The 10,885-nt window shown below is 46.3% G+C and overlaps 1 pseudogene across 1 annotated transcript; it reads right to left on the reverse strand.

Annotated features, from left to right (window-relative positions):
• Positions 1-5,060: 5,060 nt before the first annotated feature.
• Positions 5,061-10,418, reverse strand: LOC147604645 (uncharacterized; annotated as a pseudogene). The gene is made up of 4 exons (XR_015265371.1): positions 10,145-10,418; positions 8,718-9,975; positions 5,943-6,410; positions 5,061-5,900 (listed from the first exon to the last, which is right to left on the reverse strand). The product of XR_015265371.1 is annotated as an uncharacterized LOC147604645 (transcript).
• Positions 10,419-10,885: the final 467 nt, after the last annotated feature.

Consider the following 10,885-nt stretch of genomic DNA (forward strand, 5'->3'; position numbering starts at 1 on the left):
GCTGACCAACCATCCCCGGGAAGAGTCCCTAACAAGGACCGCGGTTTAGTTAACCAAGATCTCGATTCCCCGATGGAATCAGATGAGGAATTCATTGACAAAACCCAGCGCGTTGATGAAGTTTTCAAAACCCAACTGGACGAAGAAGATGCTTCTTTGATGAGGAGGATGTCCCTCTCACCAATGAAACAACATGATGAGGAGGACTTCTCTCCCCTTATTATGGGGTCGAAAATGAAGAGGAAAAAGGAAAAAAGCCAAGATGTTTTAAGAACCTCCGTATCTGCGGGGAAATCTTCAAAAACAAGTAAGAAATGAACTCTCTGAAACTTCTCTCGTTCAATTGTAAAGGCCTCACCAATCCGGAGAGGGCTGTAGCTATAAATAAGTGGTTAAGGGACTCTACTTTTGATTATGACCTTATCAGTCTTCAAGAGCTCAAAATCGGGGGGCAGTAGCTTCTTATGAACCTTCAAAAAATCTCTAGGAACTCTAGGTGGTTTTTTACCAATCACCACTCTGGGAAAGGTGGGACGGCGATTGGCATCCACATGAAGTGGGTTCATGCCATTTTAGATGCTTGGTCGGATGTGAACCACTTTTGGACCGCTGTTAGGTTGGGCATCCCCTTCAACTTCACTTTGGTGTCGGTGTATGCCCCTTGCTTGGCTAGCTTGAGAGCCAATACCTGGCAGTCTATCACTCAGATTGTGGGTCCCATCTTTCTCATTGGGGACTTTAACATGGTCAAAGCCCAGGTTGACAGAAGCAGACTTCTTGGCAGTACCATTAGTGGTTTTGAAAAGATTAAATGGGATGAGTTAAAGGGGGAGAAAGATCTCTCTGATCTTTCTTCTAAAACTGGTTTCTCTTGGTCTAACAATCAAAAAGGCTCCTGTCACAGAGCTGCTAGATTGGACAGATTGTATGCCTCGGGGAGTTTGATTGATATGTTTCTAAAAACCAAAGTCACTACGGACCCCTCTCTAACCATCTCAGATCACATCCCTTTGATCTGCAACCTTTCCCTAGGCCAGGCCAAGGGAAGGGCTGGTTGGCCCCACCTTGACCCCTCCCTCTTCCATCTCCCTTGCATCCAACAGATGATTAGAGCCTCCATTGTTGATTCTTTCAATCAGTTTGTTTCCCCATCCAAGGGATGGGAAAGTTTGGTGAATAAGGTTCATTCTATCTGCAAGGAGTATAAGAGGCAAGTTTCTACGATCCGCCTGAATCGTAGAATTCAAATCAGGAACCAGATTCAAGACATTTATCGGTCTAAGAATGGTGAGGTCAACCACTCATTGATTGAGCTTAAGAACCAGCTCAGACTCGAAGAATTGTTAGCAGCTAAGGCCACTAGATTGTGGTTCAGGGAGGTTTGGGCGGGGAAAATTGATACTCCTCACCCTAAGATGTTTGCTCTCCTTAAAAGGAAAAAAGTTAGGGATCTCATCCCTATGGTCAAGAAACCCAATGGCCACCTTGCTACTGATGATGTGGACAACTTGCAGGTTATTAAGGAGCACTTTTCTAACTTGTTTTCCACAGCCCTCCCTCCCTCTCAAGAAGTTTCTGCTGCTAGGGCCAAAATTGCCAGCATTAGAAAGAAGGTTGTTAACCCCGCTTTGGCCTGTAAGCTTGACTCCCCTTTCTCTGAAAAGGAGGTCAAGGAGGCTATGTCTCATCTCAAAAAAGGCAAATCTCCGGGGGAAGATGGGATTCCCAACGAATTCTTTCTTGTTTTCAGAGATGATCTGTCACCTCACATCATTGATATCTGGAGGGAAGCCATGAGAAAAGGAGGATTAGCTGGAAGGACAAATATGGGAGTTATCAAGCTGATTCACAAAAAGGATGAGAAAGAAGATCTTGGAAATTGGAGACCCATAACATGTCTCTCGTCCCTCTACAAAGTCTTTGCTCATATTCTGACTAGCAGAATCAGCCCCTATATGGACGAGTGGATCCTCAAGGAGCAAAAGGGCTTTATAAAGGGAAGGTATATTCTTGATGCTATCATTAGTCTTTGGGAGGGTATGGAGCATGCTGAGAACTCCGGTCAAAACTACATCTTCCTCAAAATAGACTTTGATAAAGCCTATGATAGAATAGACTGGTCTTTCCTCTTCCAATCCCTGCAAGATATTGGGCTCAATAGGAAATTCATAAAGTATGTCCAAACCTTGCTTGGAAATGCTTCTTCCAAGGTGGCAGTCAATGGAGCCCTCACTGATGCTTTTCCTCTGAGGAAATCTATAAGACAAGGCTGTCCCCTGTCCCCCCTTCTTTTTGCTATTGTTGCGGATGCTTTGGGATGGCTTGTTAACAAGGATATTACTGATAAGAATATCAAGGGTATTGAGATCCCCAACAGGACCGATCCTTTATGTCTTCAGCTTTTTGCTGATGACACGAATGTGCTGCTCCGGAACGATGTGCAGACTTCTGCCCACTTCATGTCTTGCCTCGAGACCTTCTGCCTGGCCAGTGGCTCTCAGGTTAACCACTCCAAGACCAGCTTCAGAGTCTTTGAAGGGGTTCCCCCCCCCTCGATTCTGTCCGCTGGTTGTAAGAATATCCAAGATGGTGTTGTGTTCAGGCTTCTTGGAATCCCCATGGGCTTTAACATCTCTTCCAAACAAAGGTGGGACTATGTCCTTGATAAACTCAAGAATCAAGTCAAGAAATGGAGTCACATCAACACAGGGGTTGCTTCAAGAGCATTTGTCCTCAATCACTTCATTATCCCCTCGGTTGTCTACTTCCTGGCCTGTTGGAGACCCTCTGAGACCCAACTCCAATCCCTTAACTCTATCATGGGGAACTATCTATGGGGGGGATCTCTGGGGAGTAAGAGGATCAGCAAAGTAGCTTTTCAGACATGCTGCTTGGAAAAAGATCAAGGGGGTCTCGGCATCATCAACATTGGTTTGCTTGCTGAAAAGCTTGCTGCAAAATGGGTTCATAGAGCCATCTTGTCTAACGATGTCTGGGCTGACTTACTCAAAAGGGATATTGATAAATTTTGGCTCAAAGGTAAAAGATCTTGGAAGGGTTTCTCTCTCAATGAAGTTTTGTTCTCAAAGGCCGATCTCTCCCCTATAGGCAGTAAACTGTGCTGTAGGATGTGGGAGTCTTGGATGAATTACAAAAGGCTCTTCTGTTTCCAAACCTTTACCAAAAGAGGTAGATATGCTTATGCAGCTGACTCAGTGTGGTTTGGTCATCTCGTGTCCCCGATCTCCAAGGAGCAGGTCCAGACCAGTCTTTCATGTTTCAAAGCTGGTATTAAGGTTTGGGGTGACTTATGTGACTCAACTGGAATTTTAAACAGGGATCAAATCTGCAATAAATTCATCTTGTCCCGTGGCGGAGTTGAGTTGGTCATTCAGAGGTGTAATGCTCTTAAGGTTCCGATTCCCACGGGGCTGATTTGTGACTGTATAAACTTTTCTAAAGCCATCCGGTGGGGCGACTCCAGTAATCTGGGCAAGTTACCAAGCACTCTTCAAGCTAGAAATCTGATTCGCAAGCTCAATAAGAGATGGTCTTTGGCCTGGAACAAACATCAATGGGTCTTCCGATTTAAGCTCATTTGGGCCTTCGCCCATGAAAGGAAACACGCCATTTTGGCCTGGCTTGTCATTCACAAGGCGACATGGACCCTTGAAAAGGCCCTAAAGTTTGGGCATGGTAACGGCCTTTGTCCCCGCTGTAATTCCAAGCTTGAAACTGTCCCTCATCTCTTCTTCTCTTGCCCAGACACCAAACAATTCTTGGATGTTTTGAACAAGGCTTTTAAAAAGATTAGAAAAATCCCTTTGAGCTGGAAAGAAGTCCTCCTAGGAGAATGCCACTCACTTGACCCTTTTACGTGGCAGTCCGTCAGAATTCTGTTTCTTTGGCATGTATGGAAGCAACGTAATGAAGCTTTATATGAAAGTAAAACTGATCACCACTTTTTTCTTTTTCTTGACAGTGTACTCAAGCTAATCCATCAGCTACAGCCGAGTGGTGTTCCCATGGAGGTGGACCGGTGGCAAGACTTACCTTGGAGGAAATGGAAGAGATTCCATGTCTCCTCGCATGGCCAAACAAAGGAAACTATGATACAAGAGCTTCATCGGGAATGTCAAAGAAGGCTTCAGAATTCCCAGTACTTTGTCCAGGATTCAGGAAGATTATGTGGGGTTCCTTAAGCCCCCATGGTCTTAAGCTGCTGCTCATGTTTTTCTCAGTCTCACGCCTGAATAGAATTCAGGCTAGCTCCGAATGGGGCTGGTTGGCCACTCCTCAGTCTATGCGTCAGTTCTTTTATGTCAAACTTGGTCATCAGAGTTGTTATGCTGCAGTTGTGACCTCAATCTCCTGCACTCTTTGTTTAACTATCCTCCCTCCCGGAATGGAAGAGGGGCTGGTCATCACGATTTGTCTTTGAACTGTTGTACTCCTTTTTACACTTACTGCTGGTGGCCGAACTGGTTAGGTTATGATATAGCACAGTTCCTGTTCTGTTTCAGAGTTTTACCCTTTCTTTCTGAAGGGTGCATTTGGTTTTAGTGTCTCCCTATGGACCTTCCACATGGGCTCTTGTAACCTCATTTTTCTTTAATATATTCCGCTGTTATAACCAAAAAAAAAAAAAAAAAAAGGAAAAGAAGACACAAAGTTTCATTATAGAAAATACTTTTCATAGTTCACAAAGCAGAGAGTACAGCGCACTCTCAAGTAAAGATATTAATACGGGGTGAAATCAGATCTTCACTCTCCCAAGGACAAGAACGACTGACCCAAGGGAAAGGAGGGGGAGGAGCAGGCCTTAAATTTGATGCCTAATGTAAGGCTTCATGGAAAAAAAAATGAAGCTTTGGAGTCCACAAATGGGCTTCAAATTGCAACCTTATACAAAATTTTGGGATTCATAATCTCTCTCTCTCTCTCTCTCTCTCTCTCTCTATATATATATACTCTATAGTATTATATATATATACTATATAGTATATATATTATAATTTATATACTATATTTTTTTGAAGCCTTGGTGATTTAGGAGGGCTTCAATTTGAAGCCTTGCATGAAAAATTGGGCTTCATGGTTGAAGCCTTTAGAATATTGTAGGGCTTCATTTGAAGCCCTGCACAGCCATTGAAGCCCAAAACGGGCTTCAAATTTAAGCACTGGGGAGGAGCCGGAGGAGGAGGAGAAAAAAGGGAACCAGAGCGGGCTTGCTGCCTGGCGCGGCAGAGGGGACCCACGAACCACGCCAAGAGGAGGATGCAGGGGATGCCACCCACGATCACGGTGCCCATCATGTTGGCTTGGAACCTGAACATGGGAGGGAGCACCGTAAAGCCCGCAGCAGCAAACGCACCAAGGACAAACAGTATGGACAGTGCCAGCGTGCCATAAGCCACCCACAAGGTGCGGTGGAGGTGCACGACGGTGGTGGCAATGTAGCGGCCCGAAATGGTGACCACTCCCACAAGCCCCGCCAAGACGGTGGCGAAGGCGAAAATGAAGGAGAGGCTGTTGAAGGCCCAGAACACGCGTACGCCCACGTGCTGCTGCACAGCAGCGTAGGAGGGGAAGTTGGATGGGTTAGGCGCCGAGGGGGAGGCGAGGGGAGGCAGGTCGTAATAGGTGGTGTAGTTGAGAGGAGGCTGGAGCCATCCGGCGAACGTGACGCTTGCGATCAAGGCACCAACCACCAAGATTGCGTTGGCTGCATCCACATACACCTGCCGGTCTCTGTACAGACCCTCGAGGTGAGCTCGAACATCTCCCCTCTCCATCAGCTCTCCTTCTCAATGGCCGCTTCATTCATCTCCTTGGCGTACTGCAATGCCGTTTTCCTAGACTTGTCTTCCACGTTTGCTTTCAGCTCTTTTGCCGTTTTCCTAGACTTGTCTTCCACGTTTGCTTTCAGCTCTTTTGCAAACAATGTCGTGCACAGCCTGGAGACAATCTCCTCCTTGCCCCATATTGTGGCCCAGTGTAATGCAGTTCTCCCGGTTTTCTCACCCTTTTTGTTCACAGCGTCTTGCGCTGTTCCCTTGATGTGTTGTTGCATGAAACTAGCAACATCTTCCCTCCCTGCATGGAGAGCAAGATAAATGGGCGACAGTTCATCGAGTGGATTTATAGCAGTACTATGCGCTTGGCGGCTGAGACGTTTGAGACTGATGGACTGCATTGCACCTTGAAGATTGTGGACACAGTAGTATTCCTTCATCCACCTGGTGGCCTCTTCATGAGTTACCCATTTCTGCACTTGGAATTTCACAAGCGGTAGGCCTAGGAATGTGTTCACAAACTCCATGTCTTTACTGTGAGAAATAGCAAGGCACAGAACACTTCTGCCCTTGTCATCGACTACATTCAAGTCGGCTTTATGTTTGACAAGAATTTGTTGGAATAATTAAGACTTTAAGTCTAACTCACACACACGTGATGCCAATCGGCACACCTCGAGCAACCGTCACTTATATATGGTTGTAACCTCCACATGAATAAATCAGTTCGTCTATTACGCTATTCTTGGTGTCTATGCATTCTCTCTCTCTGTTCATGGCTATGGCGTACTACGCAGCCTCATTCTGATCATCTCTCCTCTTCCCTCACATGGTATCAGAGCCTAGTTCACGATTTCCTGTGGTTCTACCCACTAGCACTCCCTCTGATGGAGTTCTTTATGAATTTGTTGAGGCCGCCTGGCATCTCCCTCACGTCCAAACCAATCTCACCTGTTGTGTTAGGGGCAGATGCAGTTTTAGCCTCATTTGACGGATTCTGTACTCCAAGCCCAGGCACGCTGTCTATACTCAACCCAGATTCTGTAAACAACAATGGTACGAAGTCAGCATCTATGCATGCACTCGAAATCAACATCTCACTCTTCAACGGCCCAAGGGTCCCACAGAAGATTGCTGAAAAGGACAACCAAAGTGATGGAGATTCCCAGCAAAAGGGCGTGCATGCAGAAGACAAAGAAGCCGCACGCCTGATCAATTACGGTCAGTCTCACCCTGATTTTTCTGACGGCCATGAATATCGTCCAGCCCAAATCCTGCTGCATGCAGACCTCTCAGATCTCAACGCCCAGGCAATTGGTGATGTTCTTTTGCTGCAATTCACAGGCAAGAAAACATCTTTCGCTGCAAATTATCTCACAGACCTGCACATGAATGGGCCATCCTCTGGCCAGCAAGCGGGCAAACCAGTGCGCAATGAAGCACATCATGAAGCCACAACAACATGCAACACAGATCCAGTAGTTGGCAGCAATAAAGCAACCCCCCTCATCATAGCAATGCATGCCTTGCATACAGCCACAGATGCAACAAAATCGTGTCTTGTAGTGATGAACGACACAAAGGATCATGTCTCAATAATCAGTGGCAAAGCGTCTTCCAAAACAGGTGCGTTGTGTCCAGCCAGCAACGTTGAAGCATGCCTTTCACGTTCGGTGGAGGAGAGCTTGCAAGCATTGCCAAGCCTTACGATCCTGAATGAATCTCAACCGGAAGACCTCAAGAATGCTGAAGCCCACCCTTCAGTGGTGGAGGATACCTTGATCCTACAACGAAAGGTAAGCATCACCAGCCCAAGCAATCAGAGTGATGGCAAAGTGTTTCCAAATCTGTGTGATTCGAACACACTACAGATGGCGGGGATGCTGCTTCTATCAATATCCTTGCTGCAACAATTGAAAGATGTCCATAGAGAGAAAGCTTGTCTTCAGCATCAATGTGACAACGCTATTCTTGCAATGACTCATTCGGCCGCCTGTAAGAATGTCGAAGCCCGCCAGACATCTATGGAGCACAATCTAAGCAAAGGAACGTTGGTACCTTACTACAACTTGATTGTAGATACCCAAGAAGAGCAAAATCCTAGAAATTGGGTTGAAGTCCTACAAAGAAACGATCAGGAACTCCAAGATATTGGGAAGAAGACACACCGCAAATCAATGGGTGAAGCCTCAAATTACCAAGGCAATTTTTGGCCTAACACATATATAACTGAAGGCAATTACTTGTTCCAGTTTACTGCCCCGTGCTTCCTGCAACTAGAGAAGAGTTTGGTGAACAAGGAAACTGCTCCATCAATTTCACTCCGATCAGGACTCAACTCTCCTTGAAGCAATGGTCGTTTTGTCTAATCTTGGTGCATCAACCTACAACTCTGCTGCTACAATCAAAGATCGATTCAGGATTCAGGTCAATGGTGACACTCAAGCTCGAAAGAAGCATTATGCAGCTCATTTTATTCAAATACTGATCCAAGTGAAGCCACTAGCTCGTGTCAAGAAAAAATCAGAACTTCTATTGTTCTTCATGATGAAAGCTGTGATTGATCCGGGTTGAATTCTACAGCACACATACATAAATAATTAACTGGCGACTCACCCCCAGCTGTAAACACTGGTGAATCTCTTTCAGCAAAACACACACACATCCGCACTTTATTACTCGTATAGACTTTTTCGTCTTACGGGGGAGTGTTGGAATAATTAAGACTTTACTCACACACACGTGATGCCAATCGGCACACCTCCAGCAACCGTCACTTATATATGGTTGTAACTCCCACATGAATAAATCAGTTCGTCTATTACGCTATTCTTGGTGTCTATGCATTCTCTCTCTCTCTTCATGGCTATGGCGTACTACGCAGCCTCATTCTGATCATCTCTCCTCTTCCCTCACAGAATTCTGAGAACATCTGCATTGCCCTTTACTGCAGCCCAGTGCACAGCCATTTGACCGGCATTATCCACTGTGTTGACCTTTGATCCGCAGGTGCCCTTGCTAGTATCGTTTTGGAATGCAGAAAGCCCAAGAATCCAATCGATCTCTTCCGCTGTGCCGTAGGCAGAAAAGTAATGCAGTAGAGTTGCTCCGTCTTTGCCATGCTTGGCCAATGGATCCACCTCATCTTGTGTCATTGTTGGATTGCCTTTAGGTGTGCCTTCACAGTCATAGCATTCTTGTGGGTGTGACCCAAAGCAATGGCAACCTGATCCTCCTTGCCAGATGTTGGCTCCACGGTCTGTAAGAGCATGAATGATCTCAGGGTGTGTTGCAGCAAGATGCAGAGGCGTGTTTTCATGCAGTGAGTCACGGGCATTGATGAAAGCACCGTGATCTAGCAGCCATTGCACCGGCTCAAGCTGCCCCTGACTCGCGGCGTAATGCAAAGCTGTCCTTCTCTTATCATCCTTTGCTTCATCCACATCCTGCCCCATGAGCATCTCCATGGCTGGTATGCTGTTTCCCCATCCAGCAGCAAAGTGGAACGGCGTGGCACCATTGGCGTCACGTGCGTATCTACTGGCCCCCGACTCCAGCAGCGCGCGAACAACATCGTCGTGGCCTCCACCCGCAAGGGGGTTCTTTTCTTGTAGCCTCTCACATCCACGGACCTCTTAATAGCGCGCTCATGATCCGCCGGCGTGCCGCGATTTATTATAGGAAGCGCATTCAACAACAGCTTCACCACACTTACGTTACCACTCAAAGCTGCTGCGTGCAGAGCAGTGTCCCCCTTGCGGCCTCGTTTGAGGATGTCTTCCGCGGCTCCATGCTCCAAAAGAACTTCTACCAACCCCTCGTGCCCTGAACTTGCCGCAAGGAATAGCGCTGTCACTCCTCCTATCTCATTGCTCTGATCATGCGCACTCGGCTTGATTTCACGCAGCGTGGTGCTGTGCACATCAACACCTCGATTGAGCAGATGTGTTGCATAGGTCATGGACCCGGTGAGCGATGCCCAGTGCAACTCTGTAATCCCATACTTTCTGTGTAATAACTCTTTATTAGCTTTCGATAGTTGGTATGGAAACCCCAGAATCTCCTGTGGCACCCAATTCTGAAACTCCTCAGGCAGCTTAGATTTGAGCAGCAGTGATCCCATCCTTTCCAAATCGTGACTCTTTTTCAGCTGTTGATAACGTGAATCCTCCATCGTGATCTGAGGTTATACATAAGTTTTCAATTCAAGAATGCACTTGAAATATTGAAAAGCATTGTGATCTGATACTAAGATCTCAAATAGCAAAGCAGGTGAACCTTTCTTGCTGAATACACTTGCCTTTTTACTTAGAAACATTGTGACGATAAAAAAAAGCAGAGAAGCTAACCAGCGGAGATCATGCATCCGCCAAGAAGATGAGCTCTTACGCAAACACGAACCAATAGCTAAGTTAGAAGCAGTTATGTTGTATGAGATGGTTTGCTGAAAGCTTTGTACTGTCAGAAATCAGTGTTTATGTTAAAACCTGCATGATGTATACATATATATAATAAACCTGATCACAGGTGCCCTTTTGTTCACACGATTCTCTGTAACTCTCTCTCTGATCCTCGTGGTCTCGCCAACGTGAGGGCGATCTCGTTGCTAGTGTGGCTAGCCTGACCAAGGCATGGGCTCCTTGACTCACGGCCACTGATGGGAGAAGTTAAATACGGGCACCTTGAACACGCTGGAGGTCCGTTTAACAAGCTCGGGTGGGAGTTGGCCACCGCGTTAGTACGTATACGCATTCATGGAGGTGTTACTCTGACCATCTTGTATTAAAAGGTTCCATAACACGTGGTACGGAGGAGCCATAATTTTGAAGTTAACACGTGGTACGGAGGAGGAGCCATAATTTTGAAGTTTCAAGAGGAGAAGTTAACACACTTGGGTTCAAGCTTGGGAAAAGATTCACTTACACAATGATCCAAGATTCACTTGGGTTCAAGCTTGGGAAAAGATTCACTTACACAATGATCCAAGATTTCAAAAACGCTCCTGCTTCCCGCCTCTCAAGCTGCATCGTCGTCTCTCCTTCTCTGCAGGCGGATGCCCTCCCAAGTGCATGGGCACTGAGAGGAGGAGC

This window comes from Cibotium barometz, chromosome 61 (assembly GCF_041138505.1).
Source record: "Cibotium barometz isolate CiBa-2024 chromosome 61, ASM4113850v1, whole genome shotgun sequence".
Lineage (NCBI taxonomy): Eukaryota > Viridiplantae > Streptophyta > Polypodiopsida > Cyatheales > Cibotiaceae > Cibotium > Cibotium barometz.